Below are 23,098 nucleotides of genomic sequence, written 5' to 3' on the forward strand. Positions count from 1 at the left end.
AGTCTGTTTGCATGTCTTTTCAAATCTGGGTGTAGTAGATCAGATTTTTGTTGAGTTGCGACACTACTACCTACATTAGCGATACCATTTTACATTCCTACCAGCAATGGATACAGGAAATTTTTATTTTTTTGGTAGTGAGTTTGGTTAGGTTTATTTATTTTATTAAATCATTTTATTGGGGGCTTGTATAACTAACTCTTTGCACAATCCATAAATCCATCTATTATGTCAAGCACATTTGTTGCCATCATCATTCTCAAAACATTTTCTTTCTTCTTGAGTCTTTGGTATCCGCTCATTTTTTACCCTTCTTCTCCCTCCCTCCCTACCTCACAAAACTTTGATAATTTATAAAAATTTTTTCATGTCTTACACTGTCCAATATCTCCCTTCACCCACTTTTCTGTTTTCCACCCCCAGGGAGGGGGTTATATGTGGATCATTGGTTCCTCTTTTCTCCCCCACCTTCCCCTTACCCTCCTGGTATTGCTGCACTCATTGATCCTGAAGGGTTTATCTGCCCTGGATTCCCTGTGTTTCCGGCTCTTATCTGTATCAGTGTACAGCCTCTGGTCTACCCGGATTTGTAAGGTAGAATTGAGATCATGATAATTGGGGGAGGAAGCATTAAAGAACTAGAGGAAAGTTGCGTGTTTCATCAGTGTTATACTGCACACTGACTGGCTCGTCTCCTCCCTGTGACCCTGCTGTAAAGGGATGTCTACTTGCCTACAGATGGACTTTGAGTCTCCACTCCGCACTCCCCCTCATTCACAATGATGATTTTTTTTTGTTCTTTGATGACTGGTACCTGTTCCTATAGATACCTCGTGATCACACAGGTTAGTGTGCTTCATCCATGTGGGTCTCTATCTTCAAGCCTTTAAGATCCCAGAGGCCATATCTTTTGATAGCTGGTACCATCAGCTTTCTTTTTCACATTTGCTTATGCACCTGTTTTGTCTTCAGCAATCATGTAGGGAAGGTGAGCATCATGGAATGCCAATTTAATAGAACAAAGTGTTCTTGCATTGAGGGAGTATTTGAGTAGAGTCCCAATGTCCTTTAATACTAAACCTATAAATACATGCACATTAGATCTACTTCTCCATCATCATATATAAATATTGGCATGTACACACCTGTATTTAGACCTTTAAATACTCTGACTCCTAATTCTTTCCTCTATTTCCTTTTGCTTTCTTCTTGTCCCACTATCATGCTCAGTCTTCATTTGGATTTCAGTAATTCCTCTAGGTTATACTGCTCTTGATCAAGCCCTACCAGGCCTCCTGCACCCTCCTGGCCATTGATTTTGAATCACTTATTGTTCCCTTGTCCCTAGGTTTGTTAACACCCACTTCCTTTCCCCCCACCCCCGCCTCCCCTGCTCCCATATCTCCCCAGAACCAGCAGTCCGTTGTTTTCTCCTTCAGATTGTTTATCCCGCCTATTTTTTCTAGATAGAATTGCAGAGATAATAATATGCACAAAAAACAAGACAGAGCAAAACGAAGCAACAAAAGAAAACCAAAAAAAGACAAAAAAAAAAAAAAAGAAAAGCCTGTAAATAGTTCAAGGTCTGTTTGTTGACCTTTAGGAGTGTTTTCCAGTTGAGTCTGATGGGGTGGCACACTCTGGCCCCAAAGTCTATTTTTTGTACTCCCTCAAGACTTCTTTGCTCTGCTTCCTTTGCTGTTCTGTTGCATGGCTCTTAGTGTTTTGCCTCAGTGTGATGGGGTCAGATTGGGCACAGTTCCCACACTGTGTTTCCAGTGTTGTCCCCTGGTAGCACTATGGGTCAGTGAGGTACATCGTGTCTCATAGTGGACTGGCTATATGGTCCTCTCTGCTTTGACTTCTCTGAGTGGAAATATCGTCCTCAGGGCTTGGTGGGCCAGGATGTGTTCCACTTTGAACTACTTTCTTGTATTCATAACACTTGTAAATTCTTGTTTTAAAAATTTGTCCCCCATCTTCCTGATGTCCTTCTGAGAAAACAATCACTGTAAGCAATGTCTGGTTAAATTATATATCAAAAGAAATCTTTTTATTTACCCACCTATAAATGTGATTTTTTTAGGACATTTGATGTATGTTTTTAAGTACTTGGTATTTGGTGTATTTGTGCTTAGTTTGTACAATGTAGACCATAATCTGGTACCCATAGAGTGACAGCAGATATAAAAACCTAACAGCACAGGGTGTGCATTTTTCCTGTTTTCAGGGCCTAGTGCATTATGTGGAACAAAGCATGGTGGACCCTTTTTATATTCATCTAATTGCTTTAAAATGCTAAAGTAGATACTTACTCCTTTTGTTCTTCTGGTTTTAAAATGTGATCCATATCAAGTGTCTAAGAAGATGTGCATTTTATAGGGTGAAACTACTTCCTCTGTATATGAAAAAACCCTAAAGTATAGTAAAAAATATAGATGGGGAAATAGCAAATATTTGTTGAATGAATAAACTGCTGACTCCATGTCCAGCTACAGTAGTGTGGTGAGGATTCGGAAGTGCTCCTAGAAGCGGAGTGCTCATACAATAGAAACATCATGTAAGACCACCTTCTTCGGGCCATGATGTCAGGTTTTCTCTTACCTCAGTGAACAAATAGGACACTTGTCTTTTGAAATAATAGAAAGCAATCAGTGTGCAAAACTGTACAATACCAAATGGTTAAAGGAGATTAAATTATTATAGTATCATTGCATTGACAAGTTAGTTAACTTGGCTTTTTCTTACTTTAATCTTGTAATGTGTAAATAAAAGTTCTGAAGTAGAAGCAGCACAATTTGCTTAGGTAAACTGTTACGTACAAATAGGTAAAAATGTGTACGTGTATCAGTCCTTTGAAAAATATCATGGAAAAATTAATTTTTTTGGTTCTGTAGTGCCAGGAACTGGATTTAATGGTTTCTTGTGGGGATTGTAGGGGTGGTTGGTGGGAAACAGGAAGCTAATAACAATGAGTACAAGAAATAAGAAAATGTTCTAAAATTGATTGTAGTGGTAATTGTACAGTTTTTTGTATAATTCTTAATAACTATTGAATTGTTTGATGTGAATTGTTACATGTCAATAAAACTTAAAAATTTTTGTTGTTCTGCAGTGTATTTATCCATTTTCTCTTTAATTCTCTTCCTAGTAATGAAGCAAAATCAGACGGAAGAAGCAATTTGATACCAACCATCAAATTTCGGCACTGTTCTTTGTTAAGAAATCGACGCTGCACTATTGCGTACTTGTAAGCTGCTGTGATTTTACTTGTAGTAGCAGGAAACAAAGAAGAGTTTTCCATGGGGTTTCTCAATTAAGTTTCTGGTTGATAGCAACAGATCTCAGATTTATTTATCTCTGTGGTTATGCATGGAGCCCTGGTAGCATGGTTACTTGTTGGGCTGTGATCTACATGGTCCACAGTTCAAAACCACTAGTAGTTCCGAGGGGAAAAGGCCGTGTTTCTATTCCTGTAAATAATTACAATCTCGGAAACCCACAGGGGTTTGCTATGAGTCAGCATTGGCTTGATGGAAGTGAGAGTGTTTTCAGTGTTTATGCGCTGGACTGTTAACCAGAAACAGCATTTCAAAACCACCAGCTGTTCTGCGGGGAAAAGATGAGGCTTTCTACTCTTAAAAAAGAGTTACAATCTCGGAAACTCACTGGTGCGCTTCTATCCTGTCCTTACAGTGTCAGTATGAGTCAAACAACTCCATGTGGCAGTGAGTTATTTCTTTTAAGTTTGATTTAATGTAAGCATTTTAATTTCGTTTTTCCAGTTTAAAATTTGTATTGTAAAAGATTGCACTATTCTTGAAAGCAGAGAGAATAATATAGTGAAGCTCCTGGAGTTGTCTTATAAATTTAACAATACATTTTCCATAATTTATGACATATGTATGTTAGGCTACTTAAAACTAAGTACTAAACATCAGATAACATTTTACCACTATATACTTTAGGATACATGTCTAAGAAATAAGGGCCTTTCTGATCTTTTTCCACATTACTGCTGTGTCACCATCACAGTTACGACAATGAACAGTGCTAGGGGCATCAGCCCAGTTCCTATTCCCGATTTCTGGTAGTCCCAAAGATGTCTTCTTAGAGTAGATCTATTTGCATCAGAATCTTAAAAAAAAAAAATCCACAAATGACAGTTTAGTTGATAAGATCCTTGAGTCCTTACTGATAGAACAATGTCTGATTTCCTGCTTGTTTGTATGCTAATACTCTCTCAATGTCCTAGGTATGACCGGTTACTGCGGATTCGTGCACTTAGGTGGGAATATGGCAGTGTGTTGCCTAATGTTTTACGATTTCACATGTCTGCTGAAGAAGTAAGTTAGCACTTTTTCAAGTTAATGATTTTGGGAAAATACTGAGATCCTGGCTTTTTTTTTTCTACAATGATGTTTACTGGTATTTCTCTGTTTTCTGTAAATTTTCTATATTTTGTTTGTGAGAATGTGTAGAGGTAAATATAAACTACTAACTCAGCAGTTTGTATATATAATTTATTGACACATACTTTTTGAATTAAGCAACCATTCTTACCATACTTTTCTGAGTTATTCCTCACTAGCATAAACTTACTACTCCAAGATTCCTAGCTAATCTTTTGAGTTGCTATCATTTGATCCATGATTTGATCACCTTTTCAGCAATAAGTTTTCAGCGTTTTTTAAGCAGTTAGTACTTACTGCGATAGGCATGGGAAGTATAAAACCAAACTCATTACTCTCAAGTCGATTGTGACTAAAACTGCCTCAGAGGTTTATAAGGCTATACATTATTTTTGTTTTGAACTGTCTTATTTGGCACATAATCCATATACACTATCAATCTTTATGGAAACCAACTGCCATATTTTTCTCTTACAGAGTAGCTAAGTGGATTCAAATTGCCAACCTTTCCATTAATAGTGACAAATGTAGCAACTGCCACTGGGGTACCCTCCTGGAAGGGAGTAGTAGTAACTAATTCTAGTGCTACAGGGAAAACTGACAAACAATGAAAAAAGGAGTTTCTTTTATTTATTAGTGATTCATCAGTGGAGTTGAAAAGCCGACATTATTCTTAGGAGATATGTAGTTTCTAGTCAGCATGAATAAATATTCAGAATAAGATGAGTATTTGTCACTGAAGGTAGGGTGCTAGACCAGTATTTCAAGATAGAACATTAGAGTCAGAACACTTGGTTTCAACTCCTGACACTGCTTTCTAATCTTGGGCAAGTAACCTCATTGCTCTGTGTTCACTCCTTTATTTACAAAATGGGGTCATAGTGTGTCCTACTACAGCCTTGGTTCTCAACCTTCCTAATGCCACGACCCTTGAATAGAGTTCCTCATGTTGTGGTGATCCCCAATCTTAAAATCATTTTTGTTGCTACTTCATAACTGTAATTTTGCTACTGTTGTGAATTATAATGTAAACATCTGATATGTAGGATATATTTTTAGTTTACAAATTGAACATATTTAAAGCATAGTGATTAATCACAAAAATAGGTAATTATATCTTGTGAAATACTGATTTCTAATTATAAATAAATGAAATTTTGTCTTGAAGCATGGTGTAGCATGAGTAACAGTCTTAATATAACAATAGTGAACTACATTGCTACATTTTGCGACAGTGTGCGTAAAAAGCCAGAAGGTTGAGATAGTTTCTTTCTCACTAGATCAGAAATTCTCCAGACAGTCTTTGCAAGAGCACAAGATCATCTTCCACAACAAATCTACTTCTTTATTTAGACTTGATAACAAACAAGCTGGAAAACCCTGTTTCACAAAGATAAGTTGTTGGAAATGGAAGAAAAAGGTGCAACACAGTCTCCGACAGAACAGGACCTGACTGCAAACACTTGATCCAGAATTTTGTAACTGGCATTGTAGAGAAATCAGTTCTCGCTGCATCGCTGTTAGTTCAATAAACGTCTCTTGTGCTATCTCAGGAACATCTTCAACTTTGACTGTAAATGGACTTCTGGCAAGTGCAAATGAGGTGTCGGGTAGATTTGGAAAGTACGATGAAATTTCATCTGCAAGCATATGCAAGTGTTCTTTCACAGAAATTGTAATCCTTTTGTCTGGTTCAGTGTCATGTTCTTCAAAGAAAACAGATAGGGTAGGCATGTAAATTTTATTTTCTTTTTATTATTTTTTTGGTAAATTTTATTTTCATCCAATTTTTTCCCCCAAAGCTGATGTTTCCTTTGGAATGATCAGATATTTTCAGATAAATCAAGGCATGTTGCATTTTGTCCTTGCAGTAATAAATTGTAACTCATTCAAGATGGCAAAGATGGCAATCAAACTATTTTCTGTATCTCACTTTTATCGCTGCAAAATGCTTTGAACTGCGGTCATGTTTTCTGATAAAAAACGTTTTGAGTTCATCACCATGCTCAAAAACACCTTTTAAAACTTTTCCTCTGGACAACCGCCTCAATTCAGTTGCGAAAGCAGTAGACTGTTTAAAGTGCTCGCCTTTACAAAATTGACAGAATTTATGATGCTTCTCATTACTTCTTGTAACTCTTTTGGCCGTGTATTTGTTGCTAATATTTTCTGAGGAGTTATACAGTGAGTTCCGGTGACTTTCGGTGACTCAGTACCAAACGTTGAAATTCAGATTGACATCCTAGCATAGTGGAGCATCATCTGCAAACACCACAAACCTTTTCCCAAGAGATCTTATGCTCTTTCAGAATGAACCAACTATCAAATACATCACGTGTAGTAGTTGCCATTTTAAGAGGTTTGCAAAAAAAGAAACTCATATTTAAAGTCGCCATCATTAATATGCCTCAGGTAAACAGTAACTGTGAACAGTTTGCAACGTCTGTAGATTCATCACGCTGGATGCTAAATATTGGAAGTGGAGCAGATTTACTTTCCTGGATTATCTGATCAAGAATATCAGCAGCCTTGTCTGCTATTCTTCTGCAGGCAGTGTCATTTGATAAGAAAATTGCGCTCAATTTTGTAACAAATTCATCTCTGATCATAACTCGAACAATTTACTGGCCCCTGGCAACAGTGAATCCTCAGCAATGGTGTAGGGTTTCATAGCGCTGGTGATTCTGAGTGCCACCAAATATGAAACTTCAATGACTGCTACGTTTTGTTTGTGGTACTTGCCACCAGTGTCAAGTCTGGCTTTCTTGAGTTTATCATCAGCTTTGCTTTTAAAATAGTTGGTATCCTTGCCAGCAAAGCTCGGATATTTGCTATCAAAATGGCATATTAGTTTGTTCAGCTTCATAGATTCAACTAATAGAACTTCACAACAAGTAAGACATTGTAGTTTCTCAGTTCCTGCTGTCATTGAAGTAAAACCATACCATAAAAAATCCTCACTATCTTTTCTTAACGTTCTTCTACATGATCCATTGTCATGGGATGGTTGGCTAATGAAAATAATATATAACCATAGCTTTAATAATACAAAAGATGGCTCTCCCTCCTCCACCACTGCCACCTCCTCCTGCTGTTCCTGCAGCTGCCTGTGTGCTCGTTTGGTGCGGACCTGGTACCTCTTTTGAGAAGACTTCAGCATTCACCCTGGCCAACAAAAAACTCAAGGGAGGAGTCAAGACTGAGAACAATGATCAGATTAACTTGAAGGTGGTAGGGCAGGATGGTTCTGTGGTGCAGATTAAGATTCAGAGGCACACCCACTTAGTAAGCTAATGGAAGCCTATTGTGAACAGGGTTTGTCAATGAGTCAGATCTGATTTGATTCGACAGACAGCCAATCAATGAAACAGACACACCTGCACAGTTGGAAATGGAGGATGAAGATACAATTGATGTGTTCCAGCAGCAGACAGGAGGCATCTTCTAAGGGAGCCTGCTCCTTTCCTCCAGAACTCTCTTCCAGCCGACCAAGAATCCATTCTCGATTAGAAAACCACAGTTTGATTCCACCACCTCCTGACAACTACAGTATAGTTTTCTCTTTATTTCATTTCCCCTTCCTCATTCCTTTATTGTACACAAAGTAACTGGTGCATGTACACAAGCATATTAAATTTTTCCCTTTGTTTATTTATTCGTTTACTAAATCACCAATGGTATGTTTTGATCAACATCAGGTGGAGATGGGATGGGGAAAACACTGGTTCTGTGAAAGCTCCCCTTCTCCATCAGTGGCTTGCTCATTCAGCTTCTCTCTTTGTATTTCAGTAGGTTATTTTGCTCTCACTGTTTAACAAAAACAAAAAAAATGACATGAAAAAAATCCTTGCATGCCTTGTTCGATTGAAGAATTTTTATGTTTTTCATTTATCATTGTAAAACCAAGGACAGTTTTATAACATTTTTGTATGTAGCTATTACATGTAGGGCAATCTGTCTTTAAGTAGGCGTAAATTACTCTCAATGAAGCCTAGATAGTTTTCCCTTCAAGTCAAGCGCCTTGTTTAAATTTCTTATTTAAAAAAAAATAGTACTAAAGATGATACATGGCACAATTTAGTCAATACAGTTTATTAAAATTTCCTATGATTTAACATTCTCTATGTTGTGTTTTTACATACCTGTTACTATCACAAGGAGCAGTATTCACATCAACCACAGCTGAATATAAAAAGACCAATCAGCATCCAGATAAAGTTCCCATGGTACAGATATCGATTTTTTGCAGTAGTTTATGATTTTACCCAGAAATAATAATTCATGAAGTGTCATTTACCACCAATACTGCTGCTTTTAACACTGTCGCTGCTTTTAACACAGTAGCTGCTTTTAACACAGCAGCTGCTCTCTACGCATGTGTGACTTGTCCACATAAACACATTGTGGTGCCAACCCTGTCACATCCACCTTTATTTGTACAAGTTGAATGTGATGGGGTTGTCTGATTATGTCCTTACGCTGCGTACACGTATGTGGGCAGACCCTCCTGGAGATGGATAGAGGAGCAGTGACTTGGTTCCTAAGACCATTGGAAATACATGTTTTCCAATGGTCTTAAGTGACTCCTGTGAAAGGGTCCTTTGACCCCAAAAGAGGTCGTAACCCACAGGTTGAGAACTGCTGTATTAACAGGGTTGTTACAGGATGATTAAGGCTGCCCATTTGGAACATAGCATAGAACGGAATGTGATCAATGCTGTTATTGTGTGAGTTTGGTATAGTATATCACTTATGAAAGAAAGTGTTAGTCTGGGTTGACTAGAGGAACAGTCATACACTCATGTGTATAAGAACTTTATATAAAAGAGCAATTATATATTGAGAAAACATCTCAGCCCAGTTCAGATCAAGTTCATAAGTCCGATATTAGCCTATATGTTCGGTACTAGTCGATAAATTCCTCTTTAGATTCACAGTATATGTAATGATGCCAAATGCAGGAATATCGCAGGCCAGTGGGTAGAAGGTCTTGTGGATCCAGTGGCAGTGTATGCATTTCAGTGTTGGCACGGGTCTCCTCCAGCTCTCTGACTGTCTCAGCGCAGAAAAGGAAGGCAGAGAGACTGGGTTTGATCTCCATTGAGCTACTTATTTCTGTCATGCCTCAAAATGAGGTCATCAAGCTGCAATTTTATTGACAGGCTGACAGGATATAATGTAATTGCCACGGCATGTATTCAGTAAATTTGCCATGAGTTTTATAAACAATTTACTTGCTAACTGCATTTAAAAAATTTAACTTGAGTTTAATTGACATAATTCATATACCACACAACCCAGTGGTTTAAATATATTAAAAAGAGCTGTGCAGTTATGATCTCCATCAATTTTAGAACATTTTCTTCAGTCTTAAACTCACCATTTGCCCCAGCCTGCCCTGTCCTAACCCAAAGAAACTGAATCCATTTATAGTCTTCACAGTAACTAAGTCCTATCCTAGATTTTATTTAAAGAAAATCATATGCGTATGGATTGTGATAAGAGTTGTATGAGCCCCTAATAAAATGTAAAACACAAAATAAAAAAAAAACACCTAACTATCCTAAGTCATCATGGCAAAATATTGAATGCTCAATAAACCACTGAAAACTCCAAAAAAAAAGAAAGAAAATCATATGCAAAAAAACAGCCCTCAATCCAAAAGAAAATATAAAAACTAGAACAAATTTAAAAGGGACCAAAAGAGAGAAAAACAATAACGTTAAAAATTATCTGTGTTAATCTACTTTCCAATGCACTCAGTGTATAACAAGACTATTTCCATTCTTTGTTCATGGTCTAAGGAGATTCACTGGAGGCTTAATCTGTGTGGGAACTGTGCAAATGGAGTTTGGGCTTCCACTGTCATCCGCAGTCTGCTCAGGTTTTAATCTCTAATACCATTGCCTCCTCTGATCTTGAATTGCTAAGTACATTTCCATGCTTTATTTTTATTCTGTTCATGTTCTGGAGAAAGAAACAAAGTACCTCAGCTTCTTGAGGGAACTACTAAATAATTACGTTACCAGTTAATTTTTCAGGTTCTTTTTCCATGGTCTTTGTGCCGGAATCTTACATTAAGTGGACTTGAGGGGTGCCTCTTTATTATGGTGAAATGAACAGAACATGTTCTTTCTCTAATAACAATAGCTATAGTATTTTTTTAAAAACATAGAGTGTTTAAGAGTAATAGTTCTTGTAGGATTTTATCTTAAAATTTAAGTAACCAATAGATGAGGATTTTATTTTAAACATAAATACATGAACTTGTCGTGCATAAACTTTTTTAGTTTAGTACAAGGTAGTCATGACAAGGCACACAAGTAAGACTTCAAGATGCTGATTTTCGAACCAGAAAATTATAATTAAGAATTATAATGTTAGTCTTGAGATTAGATTTCCATACTTTAGACTTCATTTTGACCTTGAGTTCAATGGAAATCCCTTATAGCTGGGGTCCAAATTCGGTGTTAATAGAGTCTCTACAAGGTCTAGTCTATGGAGAGAATCACTGCCTCTGCCTTTTCCTTCTCAGAGCATAAACCGAAATTCAGTTTCTATATGTGAACATTTCACTTTGAACTCACCGATAAGGGATAGGTGATGCCATCTTTAACAAAGATTAGTGTATTATTTTTTTCCATGAAGGTAGACAAATAGTAGTTTACAAGTTAGAGACTCCAAGACACTTTAGAGAGAGATAATCTTATGTCATAATTTCTTTTTTAAAAATCATTTTATTGGGGCTCATACAACTATTATCACAATCCATACATACATACATTAATTGTGTAAAACACCCACTGCCATTGACTTTTAACAATCCTTAAGGATGAGCAAAGTAGAACTGGCTCTTTAGGTTTCTGAAGCTGTATTTCTTTATAGGAGCAGAAATCCCCTTTCTCCCTAGGTGTAACTGGTTGAGTCAAACTGTTGACCTTGGCTTTAGCCAACACATAACCCAATACTAACCAACATAGTAGTGGTGGGTGCCTTCTCGTCAGTTCCGCCTCATAGTGGCCCTGTCTAGATCAGCATGAAGTACTACTGGACTCTGCATCCTCACAATTGTTATGTTTGAACCCATTGTTGAGTTACCGTATCAATTCATCTCCTTGAGTTGTTTTTGTTTTTCCCACTGACTTTGCACTGTACCAAGTATTGTGTCGTTTTCTAAGGACTGGTCTCCTGAAAACATGCCCAAAACTTGTGAGACAAGTCTTGCCATACTCATCTCTAAGGATCAGTCTGGCTGTGATCTTCCGAGACAGATTTGTTTGTTCAGTTAGCAGTCCATGGTACTTTCGGTGCTCTTTGCCTACATGCTAATTCAAAGGCATCTATTCTTTGGTCTTTATTAATTGTTGTCCAACTTTCATATGCTTATGAGGCAATGGAAAATCCCATGGCTAAGGTCAATGGAAAATCCCATGGCATTGCTCAGTCCTCAAAGTGTGACATCCTTGCTCTTCATCACTTTAAAGTAGAATTTCAGAAATCCAAAATATGTTTAGTGAAAGAAATTTGTCACAAAATAATAAATACTGTGTGGATCTATTTAAAGTACAAATAATGAACAGCACTAAACTAGTGTTTTAGGGATGCATTCTTGGGTGATAATGTAAAATTTTCAGAATGGAACAAAATGATAAGTCCCCATTTTGGGGCTGAGGATGTGTTACTCCTTGACCAGGCTGTTTCTTAATAATGTCATTAACCTGTACATCTTTGTTTTGCCTACCTTTCTGTAATTATACATAAATAAGATTCTGAGGAGATTGCAACTAATGTCACAAAACAAAATATATATAAATTATTGTATAAAACATGAGTTTTCTCTGTAAACTTTCACCCTAACCATAATAGACTTTAAAAAATAACAAATGCCTTTTATTATTATTTCCTTCCCCCAGCCCTTTGGCAACTCTTAATCTACTTTTTTACATTTATAGAATTCCGATGACTGACTTTCCTACAAATGCAGTCGTAAAATAATGTGACCTCTTGCGCCACTTTACATGTGATAAAGGTTTACCCTTGTCAGATACAACTTAGAACTGAATTCCAAAGTAAGCCTCACTATCTTCTATTGTGTGCACTCCTCATTTTGCTTGTCCTTCCTTCTCTTTGGGGACATTTGCATTGTCTGCTCAAGCATGTTGTTCCATTCTTATAAAAAGAGTCCGTGCAGTATTTAAAGCGACCATAACTGAATCATGTGTTTTTCGTAGTGTTGTTTCTGGTTGAATGGTTTTTTTAGATCTGTGCTTAGGTCTACTGGTTTGTAAGCTATGTGATAACAAGAATTTTGTCTGTTTTGGTTGAATGCTCCATCCTAAGTGCACAGACAGTTCCTGACTCGTAGAAGACAACCATTAATGTTCGCTATATAAATACAGGAATGCCACACTCATGATCTACATGGGCGTATGTGCTGTTTGAAGTCACGATTACACAATGTTGGCAAGCTTGTTTTCTTTGTCACTTGGTAAAAAGACCATTTTTCTGTTTTCAGATAGAATGGTTCAATTGTTATAAGAAGTCCCTTGCTACTTACATGAGGTCATTGGGAGGAAATGAAGGTTTGGACATAACACAGGATATGAAGCCTCCCCAAAGCTTATATATTGAAGTAAGTTTTACCTCTTGAGAATGGATTTTATTGAATGTGTGGATTATGCTCCTATTATGTAAGAAGGAGATATGAATATAGTTTTGTTAGGTGCCACCAAGTCCTATTCATAGTAACTAGATGTACAACAGAATGAAACACTGCCTTGCCCCGCACCCTCTTCTCAAACATTGCTGTTTGAGCCCATTATTGCAGTCATGGTGTCAATGTGTACCACTGAGAGGCTTCCTCTTTTTGACCATCCAGGGACTTGCCATCCAGATGACATATACACGGAGTCGGCCTCTTTAAGGGGCACTCCCGCTGTAGCTCTTCCAGCATAGCTTTGTTTGCTCTTCTGGCTGTTGATGTTTTGTCAGTGCTTTTCTGCGATATCATAATTCATAGTTATCAATTCACCTCTGTCTTATTCATTGTTCACCTTTCATATACATATTAGGTGATTAAAAAATAGCATGGCTGGGGTCAGATAAACCGAGGACTAGTTTTCATAGTTTTACTGAGATAAAAGGACCCCTGGTGGTACAGTGGTTACACATTGGGTTGCGATCAGCATGGTCCGCAGTTCAAAACCCACAAAAACTCTGTCCCTTGACTCCACCCCTTGAGGGATAAGATGGGGTTCCTGCCAGGTCTAGAGGCCAGGTGTGTGGATTTCTCACCCAATGGGGGGGGGGGTTAAATTAAACCTCTCAAGTCTACTTTGAGATTGGTGCGGGAAGTGCTAGGCTTCTCTTTCCCCCTTGCCCCCTAATTGTGTTGTTTTGCTAACACATTTCCTGCTTGGGGGTGGCAAGGTGAGGAATGTTGAGCAAGGGCTGGTGGAACTGTAGAACAAAGCAAAAGTTAAGCTTGGCTAGTGACTGTCTGCACCAAGCTGACTCTGCAAAGCTGTTCTTCACCAGAGGACAGCAAGCCAAGAGGCTTGGTCAGCTGGGTTAGCTCAGGGACCAGAAAAAATTGGCTATGCCAGGCAGGAGGGACGCTTCCCCAGCGTGTGGACAGCCTATAACAAAGAGGGGAATCTGTTAGTAGTTGCTACTGCTCTCTCAGTTTAAGAAGCTTGGATGTACTTCATATTGAGATTCTCTTCCATGAAGTTTAGGATATCGCTCCTAGTGGACCTTCTCTATAATTGCTGAGAGTTGTCCGAGTTTGTTGTCTGACAGTCATTTTGCTGACTCTGCTGCTCTTTAACACTTTAAAGAAGTCTTTTGCAGCATTTATCTCATGGCTTGATTTCTTCACTAATTCCATGAATGTTGATTATGCATTGAAATAAATGAAATCCGTGTCAATTTATTTTTTTCTCTTTTTATCATTGTGTTTATTGGCCCGAGCATGAGGCTTTTTTTTTCCATCGAGCCATAATCCCTACAGAAAGCTTTAGTCTCAGTTCTTCATTAATGTGTTGAATCCTCTTAGCTTTCCATAAGCAAAGTTGTATCATATGCATATCACAAGGTCTCTGCTTTTACACTGGACATTTTAATACTTTCATATTGAAAGTTACTACCACTAAGGAAGTACTTACCAAGGAGCTTCAAATGTTTCTGGGATTTTTTTCAGTTTTTAAATTCCATATTTGCACACACTTGAAGTCCCTGTCATATAGTTGTCATTTTGTTACTTGTTAAGTGGGTTATCCTCTCTTTGCTCCTCATTTCTTCCAGTAGTACCACGTACTTTGGCGCTTAGTTAATTTTTGGATTTTGAACCATCTTTATTATCCTCTTTTGTATACTTTTGAATATTGAATAAAGAAGACCAAAGAAAAATGTTTGCATTCAACTTAGGTGTTGGCTAAATATGTTAGGTAGCCAGAATAGGGGCCATAAAGGGGGAGTGTTAGTCTGGGTAGACAAGAGAAACAAATTCATAGAAACTCATGTTTATAAGAAAGAGGTTTATATAGAAGAACAACTGAATATTGCGAAAACGTCCCAGCCCAGTCCAGGTCAAGTCCGTGAGCCCAATATTAGCCCATATGTCTGATACCAATCTGTAAAGGCCTCGTCAGACTCACGAAACATGCAATGACTCCGATTGCAGGACGATCTTGAACCAGCGAGTAGAAAGTTTTTGGATCCAGTAGCATTGTAAACATCTCAGCGCTGGCAGGGTTCTTCTCTATGTAGCTTCTCTGGCTCCAGAGGTCTGTTGCATCAGGGTAGGTCCGTGTGGCTTTCCCAGCTACCAGGACGTAGTGCCATGTGTCTTGCCAGTAGAGCATCTCCAAGGAAGTGAGCTGAGAGAGAGAAGCGTCTCCTGTTTAAGGAGGAAATACTGGAGTTCCCAGAATTCTCAGGCGAAGGCAATGCCCACACAGAGGCCTCACTGGCTATCCTGATTGACCAACTAGACTCCACCACTTCACTCTTAATCCTCTCAAGTCCCAAATTGACATCAGATTACATAAGCACCACAAGGGGGTTGTCTCCGCACTAACTGCATAAGGCTAAAGCAAAAGGATTGGAAGAAATCAGGCATCCATTAAATTTTAGAACAATCAAACTGAGCATGCTCAGACAAGAGCTCCCTCCGCCCCGAGGGGAGGTCCACCAGGGCACACAGATTAGGCTCAGTTACATTACCTCACACAGGTGGGCCTAAACTCAAGCCAGTGGAACCAACCAATACCTTCAACCATGCTTCCCCCAGCCGTTGTGGAGAGGAGGGAATAAAGACCCTGCCTTGACTTCCTTCCATTCCAGCATTCTCCACAAGTGGGGGGTGGGAGCCCTTTTGGCCCCTGGGATTTCCTGGTTCCACGTGCTGGGTTACGTGTTCCTGTTCTTTCTATGTGTTTTTTCCCCATTCAGCAGTGAACCCATGTGCAGTTCTGCGGATCCTTGTATGCTTTCTTAAAACAATGTGTATTTTTTGAGGCTGTAATACCTGAAACTTCCCTTTTCCCCATAAAAATCACTTGGATTACAAACCTGCTTCTGCTGTGTGAATTCTTTCAGGTACCTGAATCCAGGAACCTAACACCTTTTTCTCTATATTGCTTCATCTTGCAATCTACTCTCCTTGTATTTCAATCTAAAGGAATGTCTCAACATTCCCTCAGGTTTTATTTGTTTTCTTGAATTTTATCCTCATTTATAAAGGAAAGTTTTGCTGGCTATAGGAATCTTGGATGGCTGTTCATTTCTTTCATTATTTTAAATATGTGACTCTATTACCTCCTGGTTTCCAGGGTTTCTATATATGTAAATTGGTACTTCATTTTATTTGATATTGTCAAGATTTTATCTTTTTTTTAAAGAGTTTGATGATAAGATATTTTGGTGTGGATCTCTCAGGCTTTCTTCTGATTTGGAAATTCTTAAGTGTCATTGATATGTACATTCTTGTCCTTTGTCAAGTTTTGGTAATGTTCTGCTGTTGTCTATTAAGTTTTATTTAGTTACCCTTTGCCCTCTTCTGGGACTTCCATAATATTTGCATTGATTTGCTTGATGGTGTTCCTTGGGATCATGTTTCTTTACTTTTGTTCCTCAGACTCAATAAGCTGTTCTGTTCTTCTGCCAACTCAAATATCCTGTTGAGTTATCCAGTAACGTTGTTTCTCTTATTTGTTAGTGCTAGTAATTGGATTGGCTTCTTTAAATGTAGGAAGACATATCAGAGGGCCGTATTTGACTTTCTCTGGCTTCACTGTTTCCATGAGGCAGAGTTCAGACATGCCTCCATCCTTCATCCTTCAATATCTATTCTGACACCACCCACTCCTCCCTCACACACTGCCTTTCTGTCGGGTTCAATTATCGGTCCCAGTTGGCCTCACAGAACTCACAGACAATATTCACAATTTAGTGGGCTTATTAAGGAAGGTAACTAGTTACCACAAGTCAGCATCAGGAAACAGTAAGTGTACCTCTCCTGTCATCCAGCAGTCATGTCAGTCTTTAGTCCTTAGCCTCTCAGTCACATAGTCCCTTTGCCTCTTTGGGCCAGAAAGGCAGCCCACTGCTCTGCCTCAAAGTATCATAGTCTCAGTATTGCTCCTCTGTTTTATGTCATGGACGCCTTGCCTCAGCTCTGGTCTTGGCCTAGTCCCTCTGTTCTGTCCCATGGTCTCTGTGATGCAGCCTTTGATGCCTCCATCTCAGTCTCTACCACTTCAGACAAAGATCTCAAGTATGTCCCACTAGGGCCTCTTACACCTTGATGGTCCAGCATTTCTCTGTGTTCCTGCTTCTGAGATGGCTTTTCCACATAACCATCCCTCCAAAATGGGATTTTAACCATAGCCATATAGGCTAGAATTGATAATACAATGCATAAGAGATGATTGCTAGATGGGCCTTATTCATTGACTACATCTCTTCATCTCTTTCTTAGGATCCCTGCTGGCATTGTAGGATAGGCATTGATTGGACTGCTAACCATAAGGTTCCAGAACCAAACTCTCTGGTATGGAGTCAATGCTGATTCCTAGGGATCCCCTATGGGTTTCTGAGTAGAAAGCCCAGGCTTTCTCCTACTGGTACTGGTAGTTTTGAACTGTCGACCATGCAGATTGCAACCCAGTGATTAACTGCTGTACCACCAGGGTTCTGAGGTTCTTACGGTTCAAATTTACCAACTGTTGCTCAGGGGAAAGATGAGACTCTTAGTTTCTGTAAGGATTTACAGCCTTGGAAAACCAATATAGGGTCATTGTGAGTTAGAATCAACTAGAGGGCGGTGATAGAATCTCTTTATAGATATTTTAATTTATGTATATATATATTGCTAACCCAGTTTTCTTTTGTTCTTTGGGCCTGTTTTTTTTTCCTAATTGTTTTATTAGGGGCTCATAGAACTCTTATCACAATCCATATATATACGTACATCAATTGTATAAAGCACATCTGTACATTCTTTGCCCTAATCATTTTTTTTACATTTTATTAGGGGCTCATACAATTATTATCACAATCCACACATATACATACATCAATTGTGTAAAGCACATTCCTACATTCTTTGCCCTAATCATTTTGAAAGCATTTGCTCTCCACTTAAGCCCTTTGCATTAGGTCCTCTTTTTTCCCCCCTCCCTCCCTTGCCCCCCCTCCCTCATGAGCCCTTGATAATTTATAGATTGTTATTTTGTCATATCTTTCCCTATCCGGAGTCTCCCTTACCCCCCGCCCCCCACCCTTCTCTGCCGTCCGTCTCCCAGAGAGGAGGTCACATGTCGATCCTTGTAATCAGTTCCCCCTTTCCAACCCACTCACCCTCCACTCTCCCAGCATTGCCCCTCATACCATTGGTCCTGAAGTTATCATCCACCCTGGATTCCCTGTGCTTTCAGCTCCCATATGCACCAGTGTAGAATTAGGATCATGGTAGTTGGGGGGAGGAAGCATCCCGGATCCGGGGGAAAGCTGTGTTCTTTTTTTTTTTTCTTTCTTTTTTTACATTTCATTAGTGGCTCATACAACTCTTATCACAATCCACACATATACATACATCAATTGTATAAAGCACATCCCTACATTCTTTGCCCTAATCACTCTCAAAGCATTTGCTCTTCACTTTAACTTTGCATCAGGTCCTCTTTTTTTTCTCCCCTCCCTCATGTGCCCTTGGTAATTTATACATTGTTATTTTGTCATATCTTTCCCTATCCGGAGTCTCCTTTACCCCCCCCCCCACCCTTCTCTGCCGTCTGTCTCCCAGAGAGGAGGTCACATGTGGATCCTTGTAATCAGTTCCCCCTTTCCAACCCACTCACCCTCCACTCTCCCAGCATTGCCCCTCATACCAATGGTCCTGAAGTTATCATCCACCCTGGATTCCCTGTGCCTCCAGCTCCCATATGCACCAGTGTACAACCTCTGCCCTATCCAGTCCTGCAAGGTAGAATTCGGATCATGGTAGTTGGGGGAGGAAGCATCCAGGATCTGGGAGAAAGCTGTGTTCTTCATCGGTACTGCATCGCACCCTGACTGACCCATCTCCTCTCCTAAACCCCTCTATGAGGGGATCTCCAGTGGCCGACAAATGGGCTTTGAGTCTCCACGCTGCACTTACCCCTTCATTCACTATGGTGTGTGTGTGTGTGTGTGTGTGTGTGTTTGTGTGTGTGTGTGTAAAATTAAAAACTTTTATACAATAGCCTATACTCCAGGATAAAGTGTAGCTATCTGCTTTATACTCCTCCTGGATCATTGCAGTATCCCCACTTTGGGAAACACTGCTATAGAGGGACAGGAGTATGGAAATACTTATAGTGCCCTCTCTGCAACAAACTTTGATTCACAGTTTTAAGGTAATAGTGATGTGTGAGCTGAACTATATTAAGCTTATATTTTATAGGTCAAAAATGATTGGATGTTGGCACTTTAATTTCAAGCATCTTAATGTAATCTAACATTCCATCTTCCATAAATTTTGTTTTATTTTTAAAATACTAAATGAAAATTAATTGATTGCTAAGTTACTGTGTAAGCAAAATGAAAGAGCATGAAACTGAATCTTTTAAATGTATTTTTAAGTATTCCTGAGAAACAAGAGATTGGAAGACTTGATTTCCTTTGAAAAACAGTTTGTTCACTCCCTCAATGCATGAATATCTCCTTTTATTAGATTGGAACTCTATGATGCTCACTCTCCCGACACAACGTCTGGAGCCAAAGTGGGTGAACAAGTAAATATGGTGAAGAAAGCTGATGGTGCCCGGTTATCAAAAGAGATAGTGACTGGGGTCTTAAAGGCTTGAAGATAAACAAGCGGCCATCTAGCTCAGAAGCAACAAAGTCCACATGGAAGAACACACCAGCCTGTGTGATCGAGTGGTCCCGAAGGGATCAGTTACCAGGCATCAAAGAACAAAAAATCATATCATTGACTGTACACCTCCATGATAGGATCGCTGAAGACAAATGGGTGCATAAGCAAATGTGGTGAAGAAAGCTGATGGTGCCTGGCTATCAAAAGAGATAGTGTCTGGGGTCTTAAAGGCTTGAAGGTGAAAAAGCGGCCATCTAGCTCAGAAGCAAAAAAGCCCACATGGAATAAGCACACCGGCCAGTGCGATCGCGAGGTGCCAAGGGACCAGGTATAAGGCATCATGCAAAAAAAAAAAGATATGTGTGTATGTATGTGTACATGTGTGTATATGTATATATGTATATGTATATATGTATATATATACCATATTAAATGAAGGGGGAAGTGCAGAGTGGAGACCCAAGGCCCAAGTGTCGGCCAATGGAGATCCCCTCATAGAGGGGTTTAGGAGAGGAGATGGGTTAATTAGGGTGCGAGGTAGTACCGATGAAGAACACAACTTTCCTCCAGATCCTGGATGCTTCCTCCCCCCAACTACCATGATACGAATTCTACCTTGCAGGGCTGGATAGGGCAGAGGCTGTACACTGGTACATATGAGGGCTGGAGGTACAGGGAATCCAAGGTGGATGATACCTTCAGGACCAAGGGTGTGAGGGACGATGCTGGGAGAGTGGAGGGTGAGTGGGTTGGAAAGGGGGTACTGATTACAAGGATCCACATGTGACCTCTTCCCTGGGAGAGGGACAGCAGAGAAGGGGGGTAAGGGAGACTCCGGATAGGGCAAGATATGACAAAATAACGATGTATAAATTACCAAGTGCACACGAGGGAGGGGGGAAAGGGGAGGGAGGGGGAAAAAATAAAAAAGAGGACCTGATGCAAGGGGCTTAAGTGGAGAGCAAATGCCTTGAGAATGATTGGGGCAAGGGAATGTATGGATGTGCTTTATACAATTGATGTATGTATATGTATGGATTGTGATAAGAGTTGTATGAGTCCCTAATAAAATGTAAAAAAGGAAAAGAGAAAAATATGATTAGGGCAAAGACTCTACAGATGTGCTTTATACAATTGATGTATGTATATGTATGAACTGTGATAAGAATTGTATGAGCCCCAATAAATTGTTAAAAAGAAAAACAGTTTGTTTTTAGATGTATGTTCTTTTATCCTGATGGATTATGGGAAGGATCTGGTCAATCTAGTTGAGGTAAAATGCTCTTTTCTTTCTTGTTTGCCACTGTTATGTCCCTCATTTTTATTCCTTCTGATTAATATAGTGCATTGTTTGAGAGGAAAACGTCCAACTATGTAGTCTCCTTTTATCTAAATCCCTGGTTTCCTTATTGGTAATACCATCCATGTATACATTTGCAAAGCTTATGTTTCCCTTCCCGGTGACGTAGGAAATTGAGATCTTTAGGTTTAGGACCACAGTAAATATCTGGGAATAGTAAGGGTCCTAAGTACACAGAGGAGGAAACAGACACATAAAATACAGTACTTTTACTGTTCGGGCATTTATATAATCCCACTTCATGTTATGATCACTGCATATTTTAAAAGGCAATTTGGATAAAATATCTGATTTTCTTTTCAGGTACGGTGTCTAAGAGACTATGGAGAATTTGAAGTTGATGATGGTACCTCTGTGATACTAAGAAAAAACAGCCAGGTATTTATTGTCTTAAGAATGTATACTTTGAACTTCAATAAAAGTATTGAATGAAGAAAATGTTCGAATCAATAGTAAAATAATTACCTTGTGATGACAATTTATAGCACAGGCATTATGTTTAATATAGATCACCTTGTTTTGTACTTTTTGTAAATGTTAAGACTTACAAATATTGAATATACAATGGACTGCAAAAAGTGGGAAAATTCCATTCTGTGATTCCATTTATCTACCATGTGTTCTAAGCAATGTACTAGTAAAATTTTTATCTATTAATTACAAACAGATATAATTTTTATGAGTATATTACTTGGGCTTTGTTTGTTGTTTTTTCATTCTCTTTTGTTTTGTTTTTTCTATAGCACCTATATCTTTAGTGACTTCTTTAAGCATTAAAGAGGGCCACATCCTAAGAACGCATAGTTCTTAGATTGGGGCTAGATTTAAATGGGAGCACAAAATCCATTCACATATCTGTGGTTTATATATGTCTCTGGTTCACTTTAGAAACAACATTATCATTTTATGATAACGAAAACTTTTCAAACCATCTTCCTGGGACATAAGGTAACGATAGTGTGATTCATTTAGCTAATGATACAGAATTTAAAACACGGTTGAGAAAAGCATATAGAAGTATAGGCTGGTTTCAGACATCAATTCATGCTCGAATTGTTGACTTATATAGATTAAATTCAAGTTTCTGAACAATTTATTAAAAAATCTTTTCTGGGGGGACTCATACAGCTCTTATTACAATTCATCCATACATACATTGTGTCAAGCACATTTGTACATTTGTTGCCATATAATTTTCAAAACATTTTCTTTCTACTTGAGCCCTTGGTATCAGCTCCTCATTTTCACCCTCCTTCCCCCACCCTCCCTCACGAACCCTTGATTATTTATAAATTATTATTATTTTGGCATATCTCACACTGTCCAACGTCTCCCTTCACCCACTTTTCTGTTGTCTGTCCCCCATGGAGGAGTTTATATGTAGATCTTTATAATCCCTTGCCCCTTTCTACCCTACCTTCCCTCCACCCTCCCGGTATCGCCACTCTCACTACTAGTCCTCAGAGGGTCATCTGTCCTGGATTGCCTCTGTTTCTAGTTCCTGTCTGTACCAGTGTACATCCTCTGGTCTACCCGTATTTGTAAGGTAGAATTGGGATCATGATAGTGGGAGGGAGGAAGCATTAAAGAACTAGAGGAAAGCTGTATGTTTTATCTTTACTATACTATACCCTGACTGGTTTGTCTCCTCCCCAAGGCCCTTCTGTAAGGGTATGTCCAGTTGCCTATAGATGGGTTTTGTGTCCCCATTTCGCACTCCCACTCATCACAGTGAAAGGACTTTTTGTTTTTTGATGCCTGATACCTGATCCCATTGACACCTCGTGATCACACAGGCTGGGCTGGACACTATTTACACAAATAATTAGGGTTGATGTTGGAACAAAACTTTCAACAAAATTCATTCCAAAAGGTAGCAACATGCATACCTGACTAATACATGTCATAACAAAATAAGAAGAGCATTAAAGTAGTAAATATTTGGTATTCCTGGATCACCATTCA

General features: G+C 39.0%; 1 long non-coding RNA gene across 1 annotated transcript; it reads left to right on the top strand.

The window, feature by feature from the left end:
- The first annotated feature begins 3,166 nt into the window (after positions 1-3,166).
- Positions 3,167-21,508, top strand: LOC142436620 (uncharacterized). Its single transcript, XR_012782030.1, has 4 exons — positions 3,167-3,250; positions 4,256-4,346; positions 12,928-13,044; positions 21,437-21,508. It is a non-coding gene; the product is annotated as an uncharacterized LOC142436620 (long non-coding RNA).
- The last annotated feature ends 1,590 nt before the right edge of the window (positions 21,509-23,098 follow it).

The sequence above is a fragment of the Tenrec ecaudatus genome, unplaced genomic scaffold (assembly GCF_050624435.1).
Source record: "Tenrec ecaudatus isolate mTenEca1 unplaced genomic scaffold, mTenEca1.hap1 Scaffold_482, whole genome shotgun sequence".
Taxonomy (NCBI): domain Eukaryota; kingdom Metazoa; phylum Chordata; class Mammalia; order Afrosoricida; family Tenrecidae; genus Tenrec; species Tenrec ecaudatus.